Source organism: Amaranthus tricolor, chromosome 15, assembly GCF_026212465.1.
Source record: "Amaranthus tricolor cultivar Red isolate AtriRed21 chromosome 15, ASM2621246v1, whole genome shotgun sequence".
In the NCBI taxonomy this organism is placed as follows: Eukaryota; Viridiplantae; Streptophyta; class Magnoliopsida; order Caryophyllales; family Amaranthaceae; genus Amaranthus; species Amaranthus tricolor.
The window spans coordinates 13151385-13176267 of NC_080061.1; the positions used below are offsets into that span (position 1 = coordinate 13151385).

The window sequence follows — 24883 nt, forward strand, 5'->3', positions numbered from 1 at the left end:
AGAAAGTGAGATAATTATGTGGGAGGAAGAACCACCTGAACCAATAATTGTAGAACTTTCTGATTCTGTAGCGCGACTTACTATGAGTGATTCCTTATCTGTAGCAACCCCTTCTGATTCCGATAGCGCGTCTAGCGATGACTCTGGTGATGCTGATTTTGACCCTGATCGATACATGGAGGATCAGGACTGTCTGGATGCGTCACCTTTATTTGCCTGATTGTTTCTACTCTATTTGATTATGCATGTGCACGAGTTTGTATGTCTAGTTCTTTAGTAAAATATATCGCGATCAATTTTGTTGGTTAAATGATTTGGTTATTTATCTCGGACTTTTGTAGAACTGTGGTTGTGTGGGAATTTATACCCAAGTATTTCTTTTTAGATTGGAACTATATGGTATTATTGTTTTGAATTTGAATTTTGTTTTTAAAAGTCTAAACATTAGTAAGTAGAATCGATTAAGTATTGTATTTATGGAAAAATGAATAGATTTGATTATAGACTCATTGTTCAACTCTTTTACCTTTTAGGGCTATTACCTTGTTTATTTTAGAGCAATAACAGAATGAGTTTTCCTTAACCACCAACGCTGTAGAAATGTATTTACATACCTTGTTTAACCTAATTCAGTTTACCTACCATCATGCCACCCTTTTGAAAAGGTCCGTGCCAAGAGGAAACTCTTGTGCTTCGAAACCTCGTTAAGGCCCTAGCTGGCGCAAGGAATCCGAGACAGAAATCTTTGGAGGAAAAGGCTTCGTTAATTAGTAAGAGAATAGCCCAGAGTAAACCCTCGACTTATAGTGGAAAGCGTGAACCTTCTATGCTGGAAAATTGGCTGAGAGAATTTGACAAGTTTTTTAGTGTGGTGAGATGTCCTGCTGAGCTCATGGTTGACCAAGCCGCGTTTTTCCTAGTGGAAGATGCTGACTATTGGTGGACACATAGTAAGATAAGGTTGATATCAGAAAACGACGGTGACTTAAGCTGGGAAGGATTTAAGGGGGCGTTAAGGGACCAATTCTATCCGCCTCATGTGAGGAAGGACAAATCAAATGAGTTTGCTAGGTTCGAAATGGGAAACTTAACGGTGGATGAATATTATCAGAAATTTATGGAATACTTGAAGTTTTGCCCTGAGGATGTCCCAACTGAGGGAAAGAAAATTCAGCGTTTTGAGTTAGGTTTATCGTATGAGATCCAAAAGCACCTTGAGACTGATAGATATGATACTTTAGACCAGCTATACAAGAGAGCTGCGCAGATTGGAAATGTTATCAGGAAAGAAAAAGAGAAGATGAGCCATAGCAGGGAAAAGAGGAAAGAACCCATGTTTCAGAATGATACGAATGCGAGTAATCAAGTCCAGAATCAATAAAAGAAGCACAAACCGTTTGGAGGCTTCCAGGAAAAAGGTTTCCATTTTGGTCAAAACAGCAAGAGTGGAGGAAATTCGAGACTAGAGGCTAGATTGCAGAAGCCTTTGTATGATCGCAATGGGAAGGAAAGAATCTACAACTGTAGGAGGTGCCAGAAGAATCACCCAGGAAGGGACTGCCGGGGTGCGTTAGTGGATTGTTCTTACTGTGGTAAGCCGGGCCATAGAATGTATGAGTGTTATACTCGCATGGGACAATAAGAGTTGCAAGGGGGAAATCATAGAGGCTTCCAACAACAACGTCTCATTAACGGACGAAGTAGTAATGAAGCTGGAAGGGGGAATCACAATGGTGGAAGTTTTGGCCGAAACTTGGGAGGTGCCTCAAACCCTAGGTTTTCGGGAAACAACTCCGGTGTTCAGCAACGACAGGGAAATACTAGGAACGAGTATTTATTTTCAAGCCAACGTGGTAATCAAGGAGGTGTTACTACTTCTACTCAGAACGATGGCAGACTTTCAGCAGTTAACTCGAGGGAGGCGGCGCAGGCGTCGGATGTGGTCATAGGTACGTTTTGTATTAATACAAAATCCGTTAAAGTACTTTTTGATTCTGGTGCATCGTGCTCGTTTGTTTCAAAGTCTAGAGTTAAGGACTTAGAATTGGAGAACCCTGGGGAAACATCTTTTTCAGTCGCTACTCCTTCTGGGGAGATTTTTCATTGTGATACGTTGTTCCGTGAAGTGCCGGTTAAGATAGGGAAAGTAAAATTTCCAAGTGACTTATTTTCTTTAGAAATGGATGATTTAAATGTAATACTTGGGATGGATTGGCTAAGTAGATATAAAGCGATAATAGATTGTGAAGAACAGTCGGTGACCTTAAGTGGACCCAGGGGGGAGAAAGTTAAATATAGGAGCCTTCCTAAGAGACCGAGGATAAAAATCGTATCGTCATTGAAGGTCAGGAAGTTAATCAAGCAAGGGCAACCGTGGTTTCTGTGTAGTATAAGTAAGGTGGAGGAGCGGGAGCTGCGGCTTGAGAACATTCCGGTGGTCTGTGATTTTAGAGATGTTTTTCCAGAAGAACTTCCTTGTATGCCGCCAAGAAGGGACGTGGACTTCTCGATTGACTTAATCCCTGGGACAGGGCCAATTTGAAAAGCCCCTTACCGAATGGCCCCAAAGGAGATTGAAGAATTGAAAGCCCAATTGGAGGAGTTGTTGGAGAAGGGTTATATAAGACCCAGTGTGTCGCCTTGGGGAGCTCCGGTGTTGTTTGTAAGGAAAAAGGACGGAACGATGCGTCTCTGCATTGATTATAGAGAACTCAATAAGGTCACTGTTAAGAATAAATACCCATTACCGCGGATCGATGATCTTTTTGATCAATTACAAGGGGCAGGAGTCTTTTCCAAGATTGATCTGCGGTCAGGGTATCATCAGTTACGTATCAAGGAGGAGTATATTAGTAAATCAGCTTTTAGAACTAGATACGGACACTTCGAATTTACCGTGATGCCTTTTGGGTTGACCAACGCACCGGCTGCATTTATGGGGTTGATGGATCGGGTTTTTAACGCGTACCTCGATAAGTGTGTGATGGTATTCATTGATGATATTTTGGTATATTCCAGGAGCCAAGAAGAACATCAAGAGCATTTAAGGATAGTCTTGCAGATTCTGCGAGAGAATCAGTTGTATGCTAAGTTTTCGAAGTGTGAATTTTAGTTAGAGCAAGTGGCTTTTCTGGGTCACATTGTTTCTAAGGAAGGAATTTCCGTTGATCCAGCAAAAGTAGCAGCTGTTCGGGATTGGTCTACACCTCGGAATGTTACAGATATCCGGAGTTTCTTAGGATTAGCAGGGTACTATCGTCGTTTTGTGAATGACTTTTCTCGTATCGCTCGTTCACTAACAGCCTTGATGAAGAAGGAAAAGAAGTTCAAATGGACTGAGGAGTGTGAGAAGGCATTTCAGTTGTTGAAGGAAAAGTTAACTACAGCCCCTGTGTTGACCTTACCTGATCCATCCTTGGAATACTCTGTCTACAGTGACGCTTCCAAACATGGATTAGGTTGTGTTTTAATGCAAGATAGGAAAGTGGTGGCGTATGCTTCGCGTCAACTAAGGACTCATGAGGTGAATTATCCAACACATGACTTGGAATTAGCGGATGTGGTTTTCGCATTAAAAATCTGGCGACATTATCTTTATGGTGTCAAATGCAAGGTCTTCACGGATCATAAAAGCTTGCAATTTTTGTTCACTCAATTCGAGTTGAATTTGCGCCAACGACGTTGGTTAGAACTTATCAGTGATTATGATTTGGAGATTTCCTATTACGAAGGCCGTGCGAATGTAGTCGCTGATGGTTTGAGTAGAAAATCGAGGCATTCAGTCTCAACGTTAATAACTTCTGAGGAGTTGTGTAAGGAGTTTGGGAGAATGAACTTGGAGATGATCCAAGAAGGGGAATTGGATGCCAAGTTGAGTGCATTGTCTATTCAACCTACCTTTTTCGAAGAGATTATGGCTAAGCAACTGGAAGACCCAAAGTTCATTAAACTTCGGGAGCAGATCAATGACGGGAGAGCTGAAGGTTTTACAATTTATGAGCACAGTAGTCTGCGTTTTAAAGGACGGTGGTGTGTACCGGATGGGTGTGACTCTTTGAAGGAAATATTATTGAACGAAGCCCATTATTCTAGATACTCGGTTCATCCTGGTGGAGATAAGATGTATTAAGATTTAAAATGCATGTTTTGGTGGTCAGGTATGAAAAAGAATATTGCAGATTTTGTTTCCAAGTGTTTAACGTGTCAAAAGGTTAAGAGTGAACATCGAAGACCAGCTGGGTTACTGCAACCTTTAGAAGTCCCGGTATGGAAATAGGATGACATTTCTATGGATTTCGTGTTAGGTTTTCCACGAACTAAGGCTGGTAATGATACTCTTTGGGTTATTGTGGATAGGCTTACTAAGTCTGCAAGGTTTATTCCGATGAACTGTAAGTGGGATATGGAACAACTTGCTCGTGCCTACATTAGATACGTTGTTCGATATCACGGAATACCTCGTACTATTGTCTCCGATCGTGATACTCGATACTTGTCACATTTTTGGAAATCATTACAGCAGGCTTTGGGAACCACTCTTCTTCATAGTACGTCTTTTCACCCTATGACGGATGGTCAGACTGAACGTGTTAATCAGATACTAGAAGACATGTTGAGAGCAATAGCCATGGAATGGCAAGGTTCATGGGATGAACATTTGGATTTAGTAGAATTCTCTTATAATAACAGTTATCAGGCAACGATTCAAATGGCCCACTTTGAAGAACTTTATGGTCGTAAGTGCCGTAGTCCTGTATGTTGGGATGATTTTACTGAATTTGTCACCTTAGGACCTGATATGCTTGTGCAAATGACTGAGAAAGTAAAGTTAATTCGCGATAAAATGAAGGCAGCTCAGGATAGACAAAAATCGTACGCCGATCTCCGACATCGGCCTGATGAGTACGAAGTAGGCGACAAAGTTCTACTCCGTGTGTCTCCGATGAAAGGTGTGGTTCGTTTTGGTGCTCGTGGGAAGTTAAGCCCGCGTTTCATTGGTCCCTATGATATTGTGGAGCGGATTGGGAAGTTAGCTTACCGGTTAGCGTTGCCTAATGCGCTGGGTAAGGTTCATGACGTTTTTCATATCTCCTAGTTAAAACGTTATGTTGCGGCTTCTTCGCATGTCTTAGACCCGGAGCCGTTAGAGCTTGATAAAAGCCTCACCTATGAAGATCAACCTGTTCAGATTTTAGATAGAAAGGTTCGCAGTACTCGGCGAAAAGATGTTGCAATGATTAAGGTTCTATGGTCAAATCATCGGTCACAAGAGGCAACTTGGAGAACAGAAGCTTCCATGCGAGAGAAGTATCCGTACCTTTTCCCTCAGGTTAGTAAGTTACGGGGACGTAACTTTTAAGGGGGGTAGAAAGCGAGAGAAGTTATTTTCATCTATTTCTTTTGTTGTGTGCTTGTTTTGTCGATTTTTGTGTGTGTGGTTATTCTGTGTTTTGTGTTTGTACGTTGAGGTTTTGGGGTCAAAACCTTTTTAAGGGGGGTAGTCTGTAACACCCCGATATTTTTTCCGATATATTAAATGATTTACTAGTAATATTGTTATTATTATTATTCTTTTTAGAAGAGTATATATATTTTTTTTATTATTTTTTTAAATTTTTGTTAGTGGGTTAAATCATGAGATTTCAACTTTTAAGGCAATTAAAACCATTTTAAGCCCAAACCTTTTTTCTAACCTATCTTTAATTTCAAAAAAAAAAAACAAATAAAAGAGGGAATTTGAAAAGGGGTGGCCGGCCATATGGAGGATTTGGGGAAGATTTGTAACTTCCATTTTGGTAATTGGATGGTTAAGGCAATTATCATAATTAAATTTCATAATTCCTTAATTGATTTCTTACCTTACATCCTTTCATTTCAAAAACATTTGCAAGAAAAAAAAACACTCCCAAATTCTCTCTAATCCTCACGCCTAAATCATCAATTGGTTCATCAATTTGGTGTTTTGTTCTTGTGCAATTGTGAGTAATTCTTAACCTAGTTTTATTTTTTAAGTTTTAATTTAAATTTCTATGATTTTTATGTGTGTTATTTTATAATTTATGATTTTTTTATGATTTAAAATTCATGTGTGAAAGTATGATGTATTTTTTCTATCTAAATTAATGTATGGTTTTTAGGGTTTTAGATATGTTTATATGTGTGTGAAGGATTTGTTTGATGGATGATTGAAAAGTATATATATAAAAAATGGATGCTCATAGAAAAAATGTATGTGGTGTTAGAATTTTTTTTTTTTTATTGATTAATAGAAGGAATTTATAATGTTGGTAGGGAAATATACATGTATATATATGATGTGTATGTGTGTGTACATTTGTGTAAAAAGAATTATTTTTTTTGAGGAAAAAAAAATAATTAATTAAAATTTATTTTTGTAGATGATCATGGAAATTATGTAAATTTTGTTGTTTAGATTTAATAGGAAATAAAGCATTGAAATTTATATTTTTGTGATAAAAAAAATGAAAATGACAAAATCCCGTAGGTTTTGAAAATGGTGAAAAAAATGTGTTTTTGGAACATTTTTGGTTTGAAATTAAGTTAAAAATACTTATACTATGTTATAAATTATGGAAATTGGTACCAAGGGGTTTTGACGCCTTCCGGACGTAACGGTGAAGTCGGATTTTCAGTTTGACAGTTTTAAGTTGTGTTTCTGGACAGATTATGTATGCTGTCCTGTTTTGTGTATTTACCATGTTATAGTATGTGATGGATGTTCATGTTGTGTGTGGTATTCTAGGTATGGGTGTAATTGTATATGTGTGTTATGGATGATTTGAGGAAAATGTGTATGTGTGCTTATTTCCCGAATACGATTGAACCTTGTAGGAAGTCGATTCGTGACCGGGAATTGATTAAGACGCTTGTGAGTTGGTTATCTTGCTTAAGGTATGTACACGCAGCGAAGTTCGCATTTAGTCCGATGTATCATATAATAATGGTATACAAAAGTAAAGCATGGATATATATAGTATGAATAATGTTATCTTTTCGAATAAATAATTTTGATACACTGTTTGGTAAGCAGAGGTAGTATGACCTCACTAACCTTAAAAGTGGACGTAGTATGACGTCAATTGGTGGAAATGAATTACTCGCGGTATATGGGGGCATTATGAGCCACCGCGGGTGTATGCATACTTAACCATAGGCACCGAAGTAAGGCGAGTGTCTATGGTAGAGACTTGCTTAGGGGTTAGCTCCCCCTAATGTAATGTCTCACTTATGGAGATTGGAGTTGTACCGGCAGTATGGCTGGATAGTACAGCAGTATGGCTGACTAATCTTTATATGAAAATAATTATTCTTTATTAGCATGATCGCAGCGTACTTTTTTGTGAATTGACAGCTATTAAATTAAAACTTTCTCTTGTTATTATTTATTTGGTATGCGACGTTTGCTGACGTGTACTTTTGGTCTTAACGACCCTGCGATGATGTTGTTTCCTGTCTGGGCAATGACTAGCAGTAAGTTAAGTTGCAGGTCTGGGGAGTGAGGATTGACCCTTGGAGAAATAAATCATTAGGATATAGAAGTCTTGATAAGAACTTCTAATTAAGTTTAAAGAACATTTGGTTTTATGAGGCGATTTTCGTTCTCAAGTTGTAATAAGTAGATTTAACTTTTCGTTCTTATCCGCTGCTAAGAATTTCTTATATCTAGTAGTTCATAATAACAGTAATGGAACTCGATCCGCAAGTTTTCCTTAACTTCAAATCCGTTTTAACTGCCTTCTAACATCCCGGTTTGACTCGGACAATACTTATTTCGTTTTTTAAAAGGTCATCTTCTCTTTTCGTACGACCCGAGTTATTCCGAGATGTTACAGAAATATTCTAACATTAATACTCTTTATTATCCAACTTAAATATAGTAAGTCAAAAGCTTGAGACAAATTAAAACTTACCTGAAAAAGAAGATTAATGGACTATAAGAATGGAGAAGAATGAAGAAGGAACCACTGTGCAGAATGAAGCTTGCTGTTTCGAAGGATATGAGTGCTACGAAGAAGCCCTAAAAGAATTGGGCAGAAGAATATGCTACTGGGTTTGAGTTGGGTTCCTAGAAAGAAACCAAATGAAAGTTTAGAAGACATTGAATACTCACGTGGCTTTTAAGAAGGTAAGTAACAATTTAATTTTTTTTTTAAAATATTAAATCTAACAAAGTTAGATAATTTCCGTCAGTAGGTAGTAATTCACAAACAAACCAAATTTTCTAGGTATTTTTTGACAAAAAAAAAATGTTCTAGGTAGTTTTTCACAAAAAAGGTGTTTTTCTAGGTATTTTCTAACAATTTTTCCTTTTACATATTGCATACGTAACTATTTTTTGGAAAAATTAAATAATTCAACATTTTCATGATTTTTCTACAATAATCTCACATATTGATTAACCATGAATAATCCCAATTTTAAGAGTACTTTCCTAGATTAAACCCGGTAACCGAATGACTTGCTATAACAAGTTTTATTTTTTAAAAAAAAATAAATTAAAATAAAATGTCGAAAAAAATGATTAAAAAAAAGTAAAAAACGTTTTTGATTTTTTTATTATTCAGAACCTTTTACTGAATTTCAAAATGTTTTTGTAATTTTTTACATTAATTTTCAGTTTACTTTTTTGGTGAATTACCTACTATAATAGGTCATAGAGTTACCCAAGTTTACTCTTGATAAATAACCTCTAAAGTTGGGATTATTCATGGTTTATGAACTGGTGAAATTATTGTAGGAAAATCATACAAAGGTTGAATTATTATAAGTAATTTTTCCTTATTTTTATGATATTATTTTTAAAACAATTCAATGATTTTGAACATTTTGTTTTACTAGTTGTGGGGCCGCGTGCTACGCATGCGGTTCCCCAAGTTACACGTTTGAAAATGTCATATCGTATGCTTCTACTAATAAAAATAGCAATGAAAATGTTTGTATTTAACATAACAAGAAATACAAACCTTTAATAAAACAAGAGTGCCAATAAAATACGGAGAAGCACACAATACCTTCACTTTATCCATATCCACTTGCAGCCCAAAATCCAAACAAAATCAATAGAAGAATGAGCACACACAATAATGCAAATTAGAAAACACTTAGTCACTTTGAGCAATACCCCTTCAAATACAACAATAATAGAAAAACTCAAAAATGTTAAAAGGTAGGGAGAATATAAGGAGAAAAGTAGTATTAGAGATAAACTTATATCGGTTTATCTTCTATTCCATTCACTATCAAAGTATTGTGGAACTTGCACATATATATAGTGCAAGATGATAAAGGGATACAAAAGTGTTACTATTGAAAAGGATAGAAAAACCCACAATCCAATGCATTCAATGTGTTGTCCCATCAATCAAAATACTCCCCCTTGAATGCATTACATATATGTGGAAATTTTATTATGACATTCATGATCCTAAATTGTCTTATTAAAAACCTTTATCAGGAAAACCCGGTGGAAAAAAACAAAACTAATTAAAGAAAAAAGAGTACAGTGAGCACATTTCTCCCCCTGAAGTTAACATATGTCTCGAAATCGACACATTTCAATCTTGCGTACCATATATTCGAATTGCTTTGACGGGAGTGACTTTGTGAATAAATCAGCAGGGATTTCACAGGATTGAATTTCTTGGAATTTTATCTTTTTATCTTTCTGCAAATCATGTGTGAAGAATAATTTTAGTGACAAGTGTTTTGTTCTGTCTCCCCTGATGTATCCTTCTTTGACTTGGTTGATACATGCATCATTATCTTCATAAATTGTAGTTGGTGCCCTATTTGTATCGTTTAAGCCACAATCCTTTTGGAGTTGGCCGATCATGGATCTCAACCATACACACTCTCGGCTGGCTTCATATAAAGCTATCAGTTCTACATGATTTGAGGATGTAGCCGTTAGATTTTGTTTTGTTGACTTCCAAGATATTACGGTTCCTGTATATGTAAATACATATCCAGTTTGTGACTTGGCCGTTTGTGGATCAGATAGATACCCTACATCAGCATATCCAGTGAGTATGGCATCATTTCCTGACTGGAAAAGTAATCCAAGGTCTATAGTTCCCTTTAGGTATCGAAATAGATGTTTTATCCCATTCCAATGTCTTTCTATTGGTGCATTGCTATACCTAGCTAATAAATTTACAGAAAATGCTATATCAGGGCTTGTATTATTTGCTAAGTACATTAAAGCACCAATGGCACTCAAGTATGGCACATATATTCCACTTTTCAAATGTTCAATTGTAGACTAAGACAGAATTTAGTTTTTCCTAAATCCTTCATCTCAAATTCTCTCATCAAATATTTAGCTGTTATCTCAATTTCTCTTGGGGTTCCAATCAGATTTAAGTCATCTACATATACAGCAATTATTACGAAACCGAATTGAGATCGTTTGATGAATACACAAGGGCTAATTTGGTCGTTTTTGAATCCTGCTTTCACAAGGTATTCACTCAAACGATTATACCACATTCGCCGGATTGCTTTAATCCATACAATGATTTCTTTAATTTTATAGAAAACATCTCTCTACGTACATTCTTTTTGGTATGTTTAGTCCTTCAAGGACCTTCATATAGATGTTTGTGTCGAGTGACCCATATAAATACGCAGTTACGACATCCATCAATCTCATGTGTAGGCTTTGAGAAATTGTTAAACTTACCAGAAATCTGAGTGTGGTTGTATCAACTACTGGGGAATATGTTTCTTCATAATCAATTCCTAGCATTTGAGAAAAATCTTGAGCTACAAGTCTTGCCTTATATAAGACAATTTCATTTTTCTCATTTCTTTTGCTTACAAATACCCATTTGAAGCCTACGGGTTTTATGCCATTTAGAGTTTGTAAAATTTGTCCAAAAATTCCCTTTTTTTTCTAATGATTTTAATTCTGCCTCAATTGCTTCTTTCTATCTTGGCCAATCAGGTCTTTTTCTACATTCATTTATCGATATTGGCTCAAGATCATTTTCATCATTTATTATTTCAATAGCTACGAAATAAGCAAATGATTCATTTGGAATGATCCTTTTTCGATTCCATTTTTTCTTGGAGAAAATATAATTCATTGAGATTTCATAATTTTCATCCGTTTAATTATCGGAGATGTTTTGATTTTCTCCTTTATTTTCATTTTCATTTTGAATATTATTTTGTGCACCTTCTAGTTTTCTCAATTTTCTTGGTTTTAAATCTTTTGAACTAAGTGGCCTTCCACGCTTTCTTTGCACAACAATTTCATCACTTTTTGCCTTTTTATCAGGAATTTCTATTCGAGCTGGAGTATTTGCTGCTGGTATATGTGATTTTGTAACTCTCTTAGTATTTGTGAATGCATCAGGTAATTGGTTAGCAACACTTTGAAGGTGAACAATTCATTGTACTTCTTGTTCACATGATTTTGTTTTTGGGTCTAAATATTCTAAATGTGTTGCTTTCCAAATAAGTTCCATATTTCTTTTTTGTAAGTCCACATTCTCCCCCCCTAAGGATGGGAATATTGTCTCATTAAAGTGGCAATCAGCAAATCTAGCTTGAAATTGATCACCAGTTAATGGTTCAAGATACCGAATGATTGATCGAGATTCAAAACCGACATATATTCCCATTTTTCTTTGTGGACCCATTTTTGTACGTTGAGGGGGAGCAATGGGTACATATATAGCGCATCCCAAAATTTTCAAATGTGAAATATTTGGTTCATGACCAGCTACTAATTGCATTGGCGAATATTTATGATAAGCTGTAGGTCTTAGCCTAATCAATCATGCTGCATGTGATATTGCATAACCCCAGGCCGATGATGGTAATTTTGATTTCATTAGAAGTGGTCTTGCAATTAATTGCAATCTCTTAATTAAGGATTCAGCAAGACCATTTTGTGTGTGAACATGTGGCACAGGGTGTTCCACTTTAATTCCAATTGACCTGCGATAATCATTAAAAGTTTAAGATGTGAATTTGCCGGCATTGTCCAATCTAATACTTTTTATTGTATAATTACGAAAATGATTTTTCAATTTGATAATTTGTGCAAGTAGTTTTGCAAATGCATTGTTTCTACTTGATAGAAGGCTTACATGTGACCATCTTGTGGAAGCGTCTATTAAGACCATAAAGTACCTAAAAGGTCCACATGGTGGATTAATTGGCCCACATATATCTCCTTGAATTCTTTTAAGAAATATAGGAGATTCAGTAACTATCTTATTTACTGATGGTCTAGTAATAAATTTTCCAAGAGAACAAAAGGTGCATAAGAGCTCATTTGACTGGGGAATCTTAATGCTTCTTAGTGGATGCCCGACTGAATTTTCTATTATCATCCCAGTGCCAGGATGACCTAAGCGGTCATGCCATAAAGTGAATAGCTCCTTATTGTCTAGTCTTATCATATTTATTTCAATTGGGCGTATATGAGTGAGATACAACCCCCATGAATATGCTGGCATCCTTTCAAGGATAATTTTCATTCCATTTCTTTCTGCTGTAAGGCATAAGAATTCCTTTTCATTTATGGTTTTGGTTTCCATATGGTAACCATTTTGCCATATTGCTTTGAAACTAACAAGATTTCTTCGAGATTTACTCGAGTATAGTGCATCATTTATTTCTAATTTTGTCCCCATAGGGAGTATGATGCATGCTTTTCTAGTGCCTTCGATTAATTTTTCTGTTCCTGATATGGTATTGACATTTGCTTCAAGCAATGTTAGGTTTGAAAAATATTCTCGATTTTTCAATATCGTATGTGTTGCTCCACTGTCCAGGAGGCCCTAGTGGCAAAAAACATATTTGCTGCTTATCATTTGATACGAAACCGGGGCTTATTAAAGCCTTGGTTATGCAAGGATTAATGTTGTGTGGAAGCTTTGATTAATGACACAGACAAAAACTACAAATGATCATGAAAAGAACACGAAACAACCACAAACACTTAGACAATTCTGATCCAGCAAACTGTCGAGCAGCCCTCCTTCAGCTCAGCTTCTAGGAGTCCACGGGGATTGTTAGAATGGTTTTAGGACCTTGATAGCTAGATCCAAGTACCAAGATTCCATTTCCACTTTAGCCTAGGTCCTGGATGCATAGGTTTGGTCTCCACGTGTTGTGCAAGGTGGTCTGGTCACTAGTTTGCTGCTATGTCGTGAGGTCTGTATGCAGCCTTGGGCTCCTTTGGTATCTTTATTTCATACAACCACATTTGTATCACATTTGCACGAAACTTGGCACACAACACTCTTTGGTATATATTATTGTGTTTAAGTGGATAGAATTGAAAATCATAGTTATATGCTAGATATTACGTGTTAAGTTGCGATTTTATGCGTTTTTAAACGTTTTTGTCAATTTCGCGCGTAAAGTAGCTCAAACTTGGTTTGTTATGCACGAAACTTGGCACACAACACTATTTGGTATATATTATTGTGTTGAAGTGGTTAGAATTGAAAATCATAGTCATATGCTAGAAATTACGTGTTAAGTTGCGATTTTATGCGCTTTTAACTGTTTTTGACACTAACATCTATTTTCTCTTAGTGCTTTCAACAACCTTCTTCTTCCGTTGAATGCGGCTACTACGCGCTGAAGTTCATGGACGATACTATAAAATCTGTGAAGAAGTTTGGAGTCGAAAATATAGATGCCGTAAGTATTTGTTACGTACGTTCTTAAATAATTATTAGTAAAATCTAATGTTTATATATTAATCTTTTATTTTTATATTATATTATAGGTTTTAAACGACATTTCGAGGGGAACACGCCCTTTGAGAAGTGGAGAGATGCGCGAATTAAAAGACAAGATTGTCGCGTATCTAGCTAATTTTTGTCCTTGATAAATTGTAATTAGTATAGATTATTTTTTAGGACTTTAATGTATATTATATATATATATATTTATATATATATATATATATATATATATATATATATATATATATATATATATATATATATATATATATATATATATATATATATATATATATATATATATATATATATATATATATATGTACGTACATAATATATTATATATACGAGCGAGAGTTTATTATTACAAAGAGATTATTGTTGATTATTTGTGATTATTATTGGATTAATCATTGTTATTACATTGTATTATTATTGGATTATTATTAGGATAAAATGAAAAAAGAAAAAAAAATAGCAAGTATTTGCTGCGATCAGGGGCAAAAACCACAGCAAATAATGCCCCCTTATTTGCTGCGGTTTTGTTTTGACCGTAGCAAATAATGCCCTTTTTTGCTGCGGTTTGTAACCGCATCATTTAAAGTAGGACATTTACTGCTATCACTATTGCTGGGGGCCAAAACCGCAGCAAATAATGGCCAAAAAACCGCAGCAAACAAGGTTTTTTCCACTAGTGAGGCAATGAAATGTTGATCCATTTACTGACATTTCCTTTTCTAAGATGAGAGGAAAAGAAAATTATATTATTAATATAAAGCTAGAATACTCAATACAAAAACATAAGTAGAGAATTACAACTTATCAAATGAAAAACAAGTTAGATAAACTAGAAAATGCATCTAGTCATCTCAGAAGATGTAATTATCTTCTTCTTGGGGATCAAGTTTGTGGAGGTTCACATCCTCAGCAAAGAAATCGGAGACATCGAAGGTGGGCCCAGATGTACTTGCGTCATTTACAAAATTTGCTTCTGCCCCTTTTCCTTTGTTTTTCTGAGAAGCTTGATATAAATCCACTAAATGTTTGGCGGTACGACAAGTTCGCCTCCAATGTCCAGTCATGCCACATCTATTACATGTACTTTTGTGTTTCTGGACTTGTTTAAAATTATCATTTCAGGGGGCAAATATATTTTTTTCATAAACGTGGCTACGTCCACGGCCAAGACTATGACCACGACCACGACCACGACCACGGCTATAGAAATTTCCTTGTTCAAAAGTATTCATGCCGCTCTTTTTGTGATATTTTCCACGACCTCTGCCTCTTATGAAATAGTTCCCACGACCTCGATGGCGCACATTCCTCTCAATCATATTTGTCTCATTAAAGGGCATAGTCCCAACAGGTCTCCTGTTGTGATTTTTCAATAATAGTTCATTATTTTGCTCCGCAACAAGAAGTGTTTTCAGTAATTCATAATATTTCTTGAAATGCCTTTCACGATATTGTTGTTGTAACAAAATGCTATTTACGTGAAAGGTTGATAATGTTTTTTCTATCATTTCTTCATCTGTTATTATTTGTCCACAATAGACTAATTTTGATTTTATCAGATGAAGGGCTGAATTATAATCACTAATTGATGTGAAATCTTAAAATCTTAACTCTCGCCATTCATCGATGGCCTTTGGGAGAAGTACACTTTTATTATGGCCAAATCTTTCATTTAGCTCTTCACAAAGTAATTTTGGGTCCCCATAATTGGTGTATTCATGTTTGAGACTGTCGTTTAAATGATGTCTTAAAATTGATGCAGCTTTTGCCTTATCTTCCTCAATTTTTATGGGATCTCTTTCAATACCCTTTCCTTTGTCGGTGGGATTAAGTTCAATTATTGTGCATAATAAACTTTTTCCTTTTAGATATAATTTGACATCTGAAGCCCATTGTATAAAATTGTTTCTTGTGAATTCCAGGGCATTGAATTCTCTCTTTTTGAGATTAGCCATTATTTTCTACAATTGAGAAAATGACAAGGTTATTTAATGATTTTGTGTATCATTAGAGATATTAAAGCATATTAGTCTTATCTCCCCCTGATTTAATATCTCAAACATAATAAGCACAATATAATCATAAATAAAAATAAAATAGATAGTATTAATAGATGATAAATCAAACAAAAAAAAAACATATTGCTAAACAAATGCAAGATTTGTAATTTATTTTTGGATAATTAGGTAGAGCATTAACGCTACGAGTAATACAATTAAACCCATAATGATAAGGAATGGTTCTAGTATTTTATTTATATTATCAAAAATTGGATTGATGTGGGTGTTTGTAGATGTATTGTTTGCCATGGATGGTTGAAGGAAGAAGGAGATGAAAAAATAAATATTTATTTTTTGTGTTTGGGATAAGGTGTGAGTGGTGTGTGTGTGTTTGTGACGGGTAGAAGTCCGTATTTATAGGGGGTAAAAAGGTAAAAAAAAGAAATTTATTATTTATTTATTATTATTATTTTTTTTTTCAGAATCGAACCCTTGACGATTTATTTGAATTATAATTTTATCCCAGGGTGATATTTTTACAATTAGAAAAGGGTTTTATGTTGTGTAGAAATAATGTATTCATGTGTGCTAAAATCTGTGTTATAGGTAAATTAAGAAAATTTATTATTATAATGTTAAACAAAATAGAATCAAATAAAATCGTTATTTATTATTATTTGAAGGTGAAATTAAATTTTATGAGTTTATTAAGTAATTATATAATTTATAGACTAAAACAACCAAATGCATATGCACATAATATGATGACATGATCAGATAAATAGAGATAAAACCGTCCATAAAGGCGATAACAATGCTAAAATTAGCCAGTCCATAAAGGCGGTCATTACAAAATAATATTAGCCAGTCCATATAGGCGGCTGAAAAAGTAAAAACGAACATAAAAATTAAACGACATTATTAAAGTAAATTATTTATGGGTTAATAGTCTGAAAACATTTACTACTAGTTTCTTCGCCTTCGTCATTTTTTCTTTTATTACTTTCTTGTGGGACTGTAGGATCATTAGTAGGTTGGACTGGTGGGTTATCAGTAGATTATAGTGGCTGATTAGTCGGTGGTTGTGCTGGTGGATTAGCTGCATTATTGGGACTTGGCATTGAGTTTTCATTTATATGGATATTATTTGGATTATGTCTTCGCAGTTGGTTAGAATCACTATTAGCTAGGTTGGTAGTAACAGATACACAATTTTCTTCAAGGATAAAGTATAGAACGATGTTAGTAACACCTTGAATAATAATATTGATACTGTTTGATTGTTGGTCCATATTGTGGCTAAAAAAATGTTATAATGTTTTGAAAAAAATATATTACCTTCTTGGATTTTGAGAGCGAAAAATGGTGCTGATAACGTGTTAAAAGGTAAGGAGAATATAAGGAGAAAAGTAGTATAAGAGATAAACTTATATCGGTTTATCTACTATTCCATTCACTATCAAAGTATTGTGGAACTTGCACATATATATAGTGCAAGATGATAAAGAAATACAAAAGTGTTACTATTAAAAGGAATTGAAAAATCCACGATCCAATGCATTCAATGTGTTGTTCCATCAATCACAATAAAAAAAACTATTATCCATCTAACAGAGAGAATCTATTTAAGGAAAACCCAAACAAAAGAAATTCCGATACAATCATTAAAAACATTCAATTTATAAACCCTAAAACCAAATTGAAAAACACTTTAAAAAATGATAGTGGATGTAAGAGTAAAAACATGCTAGAGATTCAACCCAAAATCAAAAAGTTTTTCTAGAATGAAAATTAAAGTCAAATTAGAGAAATTGAAGCAGGTATAAACAATAGCAATGAGCAAAACCATTCAAAAAAGTAAATTAAAGTGTGCTATGCACGCGTTCCCTAAGAAATCATGTTTCTAAAAATTTAATTCCAAGTGAATTAATTTTTCTGTAATTGCTCAATTAATCGAATCTAGATGAAAAGTCGAGTATTAAAGGTTATTTTGGTTGATGGAGTAGCTAAGGAAACAATACTTCTGCTATCTGGTTTGCTAATAGTTGCTGTTGTCTTGGTATATGTTGTAGCTTCACTTGTGTTTGTTGATGTCAGGAATGGTTTTTTTGTTGCGAGGGGTTAGAGTGAGGTGTTAGAATGTCAAAGGAGTTTCTTACGTTCGTTGCTCTAATAATGTGGTTTTGTTTGTTGCTGCATTGTTAGCGCGTTGCTAATGCTATTTAGGGCAGCGACTAGGATGCTGTTGCTGCGGGGGTAGATCTTCATGAAGTGCGAGGCTAAGTGTTGGCTGGGTAGTTTCGATTAGATGACCAAATATGTGCCGAAGTTATTGCGATGGATTGAGCTATTGTTGGATTGTAGAGTTTCATGGCCACCAGTTAACATTACTAACACCCAATACCAGTACAGGTGAGAGCACCATTAGTAAACAATATTAAGTCTATGAGATATGACATAACAAGGAAAGCGCAGCCCAAATAATATCAAAAGAAGGACAATATATTATCTATAATGCACTGTGATTATCTGTGTCATATGAGGATTATAATTAATAGCTTGTATTAACTGGAAGAAGAGATTACCTAATCACTGGTACCACGGACCCTTTTTATTCCATACTCCATCGCAGCATAAACACCAGCTATAGTCTCTGTGGAATAGAAAAGTTAAGTGAGTGGTTAAGTTTACATACTTATCACCGGTTTCTGCGATAAATTGATGATAGAAATAAAGTTCACACATATCCCAGTATGCTCCTTCATTCTTTGCACATCTTTTTCAACAGAAAACACACAAGTTTGTCTATCAGAATATAAACTACAAAGTATTTAACAAATTCCTATGGAATGAATCATAAGAAATTTGTAAAATACAATTGGGTACTCTCTCCAAAAGATCAGATCATTTCATATGCATTTACTAAGGCGACATTCTCAGTAACTTTACCACTGACAGCAAAGTTAAGGGCCTTCAAGTTGACATAGAAACGCAATAAGCAAAAGAAATATTGTTCGATAGGAAAATAAAAAAAAATTGACGAATTATTGGGAAATTGTTTTCCATGGATAATGTTTGCTAAACAAAACTCCCCTATAATAAATGTTAGTAGTAGAAAATTGTGATGACCATTAAGATAATTCAATATTTGATAGCAATTTGTGATGACCAGTAAGAGCACTACCCAGTAAATCTCATTTCTCATCATCAACTTAAAAGCAATGATATACAGGTAGGAGTTTGGAAAAACAAGGAATGAACTTAACTTTAATTGAAAACATCATTGACAATGATTTATTCGAGTATTGTATAAATACCTTTAAACAGATGATATCAAAGAGAGTTTCATTATTATGCACGGAGACGTAGTTGATCTGCGATTATTAAGAAAACAAGAAATAAATTACATAATATCTTAGTAAGACTTGGGATGAAGCCACTGATAGTTCATATCAGAAAAACATATTTTAATTACGCATTGTTTCTATTGGTTGCGTAGCATACCCAACTAATATCCCACCATAGGTGTAAACTTCAGAACCTTTTACCCCTAGCCAATTTTGAGGATAGGATTGAGACAAGATGGAGACGGAAAAATGCTCGTAAGCCGTAGCCAACCTTGACGACTAAACTCTACCGTCTCTAGCTCGCAGCCAAGCTCAGCGACAGATTATCTCAAAATGAGTTTGTTTTTGTAGTGAGACTGATCGGGACTTTACGTCCTTCAATAATAATACCGCATGTGCACAGCGTAGCTTAGTACGACGGCAAGTACGGGTCGAATCCACAGGGAGTGGGGGTTAAATCAATAGTTTCTCGATCGATTAGTTAGTTCAAAAGCATATAATATGATGTTTGGTGGTAGAAATAATATAAAGCAAGCAATTAAAAATACTTAATGAAAATGAAGCATAAAAATAAATAAGATTGCAATGAACTAAAGCAATGATAAAATGATCAATAAACTAAAGAGGCATAGGCTAGGCTTTATCACCAAAGTAGTGTTTACTAAACTTTAACCTAAGGTTATGGATGTCTTGTTATGGGGAAGAACGTATTGTAAATACTAATGTTCTCTCTCGAGCAATAAAAGCATCCTAAAACATACTCAACTACCTATTCTCATGGAGCTAAGCACAATTTAAGATATGAAGTACACATTCAACATTTCCAATCAAAGCATCCACCTATTCTCATGGAGATGACTTAATTTTTAAGCATAGATTATCGTTGAAAATCGACTCTCGCCAACACTACAACATAATAGCAAAATCCATCTTAAACCATAAACAACACATCCAAACAAGGGTAAGAAAGCAATTTAGATTACATACATGGTGATAATGCCTAGCCTAAGCCAAAATAAACTACTCACTCATATTCATATTGAGATTGTAAATTGCAAACAAATCAAGAGTCTTAGATGAATGAATTAAACTAGAGTATTCTAAAAAGATGAATGCAATATAAGTTGAAGAACTACAAGCATGAATATATGAAACTAAATGCAACTAATCAAAGATAACTACGTGACATGAATTGAAAATAATACAAGCAAATGATAGCACTTACTCTTTTGAGTTCAATCTAAAGATGAACAAGATGATTGTTGATGGTTCAAAGTAATATTTTTTAAAAGCTTCAATAATAATACACCAATGGTTGAAGAATCCAAATTGCAAAATGTTACAAAAGAGACTTGAAATTAAGATTTTAATTGACAAAAGAGACTTGAAATTAAGATTTTAATTGGAAATTGAAAGTGCTTAATTGAATTGAAAGAGAAATTATGCTAAACACTAATTTTTAATTGAAAAGAAAGCTAAGCTATGAAGAATACATAAGAGTTACTCAAAATGAATGGTGAATTTTGAGATGATGAGCTCAATCATCGTCTTCTCTATTGGATCCTGCATTGATCAGAAGCTACTTGAAGTTTGACTGCAGCTCGCTCGACCCGAGCCACCTCGCTCGACCGGTCGAGCGACCTTCAGGAATTCGAGTACATACTTTTGGACTGCTCAACCTACCTTCGCTCGAGCTAATTCGGGTCGAGTGTGTCTACTTTGGCTTCTTTTGGCTTATTCTTGTGGCTTGGCTCATGATGTTTCACTTCTTTGAGCCCTCAGCGTTTAGGTGAGCAATGTATGCAACAAAAGGAGCTAGTTTGTGCTCAATTTTGATGATTAGATCCTGAAATGAAATAAAACACCAAAGCAACAAAACAAGCATAAAATCCAATAAAACAATACAATAACATATAGTTTCCTCACGCTAAACAAGCCACTTATAGGAGTAAAAATAAAGATAAAATATAGCCAACAAACTCCCCCAAACCAGACCCATGCTTGTCCTCAAGCAAGCATTGTATTATCATAAAGAGAAAAGATAGGGAACCAACATAGATGCACATGAATGATCTAACAACAGCCATGATCATGAACGCACAAGCCACAATTTGTCAAAAGATGTATGATAGATTAGCAAGCTATGATAATCAATTCTAAAAGTTTGAAGTGCGTTCCTGTTCTACAAATTATTTTCAAAACAAGTTGTCAAGCAATGACCTTACCATACTGAGTCTAAGACTCCCAAACCAATCACAATGGACATTAAATGAACCTCACTTTGTTGGTTATGTGGCTAAGGATGAAAAAGATAATTCACTCAATAATTTCCTAGAGTTATACTCATTGTCTCATCCTATGGCTCAAAGAAGGAGGATGTGAGCCTCTAATGGAGATGTGTCAAAGTTTCGCATCTCAGTACATACTTGGGGTCTCAAAGGCTATTATGCTTCACTAGGAGGTTGGTAGACTATTCAAGAATGGGAAAATGTGGTGAAATGAGAAGGTTTCTTGAAATGAGGGTTAAGTGATGAAAAGATGGAAAATAGAGTGTAATGTGATGGAAATGGGATTTTATGAAAAGGCTAATGTGATAGCATGACTAGCTAGCATATTATCAAGAGGAAAATTTGGCATTACTACAATAAAAATCTTTCTTGTACTTATCATCATTCATTCATTATTTCTTTCTTTTTCTTTTTCTCTTTTTTTTTTATTGTTGAAATTTGAAATCGAAATGTATGTATATAGGAAGTGTATTGATTCATATTGAAATTCAAATTAAATATAAAGAACTTCCATAATCTCTAAAATATAGTTTCTATTGCAAAATAACACAAGATTCAAGAAGATACAAAAGGATGTAGAAGATAATGATAATAGGAAATGCCAAAATCATGATCTAATTATCCATAGTAAGCTTAACTAGTATGCTCAAAGGCATAAAGGTGTGAAAGTAAAGATGGATGATTAGTAATGAAAGAAATAGTGGTAAAGGTAATAAGGGAAGAAATAAGCATAGTCTAACACAAACAACTAGATTCATATTAAGCCCAAGTCCTCAAGTCATACCTAGTGCGCTACAAATCCACAATCTCATAAGTAGACAAGTGACATGTGCGGAGGAGGCTCAATCATGACTCATGGGTTTAAAATATGTCCATAAATGCCCATAGGCGGTGCCACAAACCAAATCAATGCTTAACTATTGTTTTGAAAACTCAAGGTTCACAGGATTGCAAATAAAAAATTTAGAAGAAATAATCTAAACTTGCCAAGGTATCATACATAAATTAAGAATATGACCCAAAATGAAATCAAGTCAGCCATTGAAGATGAAAAATGTGCATGAATGTGATTCAAGGCATTGAAAAAATAATCAAATTAAAAAAATAGTAAGCTAAATTACGAAAGCAATAAAACAGAAAGGAAATCAATGAAAATATGCATATATACACAAGAAGAGCCTAAGGAGACCTTAAACACAACACCTACCCCAAGCCGAACTGAGCAGTGTCCTCAATGCGACAAAAGGGCTTTAGAGAAGGTGCGAAGACTTTAGTCATCACTCTCATCTCCCTCTTCATCATCATCATGATCATCATCATCTCCCTCTTCCTGTGCCCCAAGACTAAAAGATGTAATAGTGCCCCCCTAGAACCATAAACATAACGAAAATCACCTGGTGGCGGTGTGTACCACGATAGGTGCACGTGATCCAGGGCAATATGCCCTTGGTGGTAATGATGGTCTATATGGGATATTGGCTACGCTGGTAATCGACCATGAATTTGTCGAACCGGCTCTACTGCACCTCTATCCGGTCAAACCACTAATCAAAGTCGTCCATACGCAGATGTAAACGTTGTAGGGAGGCTAGGATGGGATCAGGGTCAGTATGGTGGGGTGATGGTGGGGGTGGAGGTGCTATATAAGAGGTTCCACCAAACTCGTAGGTAGAGGATGGGCCTCCTTGCTCAAATGCAGGTGAGGGGCGACTCAACTACTAGAGATTTAGGTACCCGTCTTTTTGGTCCAAAGAGATAGGTGGAACAGTTTGGGATTAAATCGGGGAGATCTAAGATGGGGAGAGGGGTATCGATTTGTCGGTCATGAATCTTCCACCATGTTTGACCATTAGTAAGCTCTAGCCACTTAGATTGGTTAATATGGGTGATGAGTCTGCCAAACTATATCGGTGTACGAACAATGTTAGATTGGTTAATGGTATGGCAGAATGTGTGGACTAGAAGCCTTGCTAAGTTAAAGGTGAAACACCATTCAGGGCAAAGGAATGAGCCTAAAATAATCAAATCATTACTGTTGGCCTTATTAGACTCAGATTGCCATGAACTTGTACCAAATCCTGATGAAAGGTTGATGGACTTTTTTCAGAACTAAATTTTGCAGGTTGGTCAAGTGTTCTCCTGATATTAACGGCCAAATTTGGGAAGGGTGCTGCTCATAGTCTAATCCCCCTCCCATGTCGTTCAGACCAAATAAGTCTGCAAGCTCAGTCTTAGTGAGCTGCCGCTTAATTCCATCTATCCTAAAATATAATGAGGTTTCCCCATAATCATCCTGTGTTATGGTCAAGGACTCAAAAACTCGAAGACTAACTTGGGGTATGTTTCCCTATGCATATTAAACATAAAACCCATGCCTATATCTCTAAAGAAATGCATAGCATACTCAAATAACCCTAGGTTTCTAAGCACATTAGCACAAATAAACTTAGTGGTAATGGTAGGTCTTTCCTTGAGGTTTTGAAACTTATCTCGTTGATCTTTATTCCTGAAAACAATGTTGGGGTAGTCTTCATCTGGTAGAATTACTGATTCTTGTTGTGGTGATGGAGTCCTTTCTCTCCTCCTTTGCCTCCTAGGTGCCATAGCTTGTTTTTGTTGATGAATTTCCTAAAACAAAGACTCACAACAAGTAAAGAACACAAAATGTCTACTAAAAAAGCAAAGATTAATTAGTACAAAGAAATTAAAACTCAAATCTTGAATAATTTAAAAAATTATACCTCAATCTTACAAATTATACCTCCTAGGTGCCATAGCTTGTTTTTGTTGATGAATTTCCTAAAACAAAGACTCACAACAAGCAAAGAACACAAAATGTCTACTAAAAAGCAAAGGTTAATTAGTAGAAAGAAATTAAAACTCAAATCTTGAATAATTTAAAAAATTATACCTCAATCTTACAAGCTGTTAATTGGATAGATGTTGGTGAGAATGGAGCAATGTGGATGTAAATGATGAATTTGAAAAGTGAAATGTTGTTGTTGATGAGTGAAAGTAGAAGGATTGAAGGATTTTAGGGCTTAGGGTTTGAGTTTTTAGTGAGAGAAAGTGATGTTGCTCGAGTGAAAATGGTGAGAAATGAGGGATAATTCGAGGCAGATCTGGTTTTAAACACGCATTCTATTAGAATCTGCTCCCCGCTCGACCCGTTGAGCGTAGTACAGTTCTCATTTTTTGCGTTCTATTCTACTGTTGAGTATTCTGGAAAATATTTGCTAAATTTCTCGAGTGGTCGAAAAACTCCCCTATTCCACTGTCTGATGCCTACTGGTTGCTCGACCCGAGCGGACTTTGCTCGACTGGTCGAGCGGGGTGTTTTTCAGTTAATATCTCATTCAAACCCCCTACAGTGCAATGTCACATTTAAAATACGCTTTTTCTCGACCCTGCAACATCAATTCTACAAATTTCTCAGTTGTATGCACACTATGAACAACTCAACTATCAAATCCTGCATCCATCAACTTAGTACAAGC

The 24883-nt window shown here is 35.3% G+C and overlaps 1 protein-coding gene across 3 annotated transcripts in view; it reads right to left on the minus strand.

Moving 5' to 3' along the window:
• Positions 1 to 19207, minus strand: part of LOC130800674 (uncharacterized) — a 37687-nt gene extending 18480 nt beyond the window's left edge. The window contains exons 1-4 of one of the 3 annotated variants that reach the window (XM_057664263.1): positions 19069 to 19207; positions 18337 to 18404; positions 9033 to 9052; positions 7932 to 8086 (exon numbers count right to left, since the gene is read on the minus strand). The gene's annotated coding sequence lies outside the window, so the exon portion shown is untranslated. Of the gene's footprint in view, positions 1 to 7931; positions 8087 to 8984; positions 9053 to 14435; positions 15108 to 18336; positions 18405 to 19068 lie in introns of those variants that run through there. The other 2 variants (XM_057664264.1, XR_009039478.1) reach the window with 2 other exon arrangements.
• Positions 19208 to 24883: the final 5676 nt, after the last annotated feature.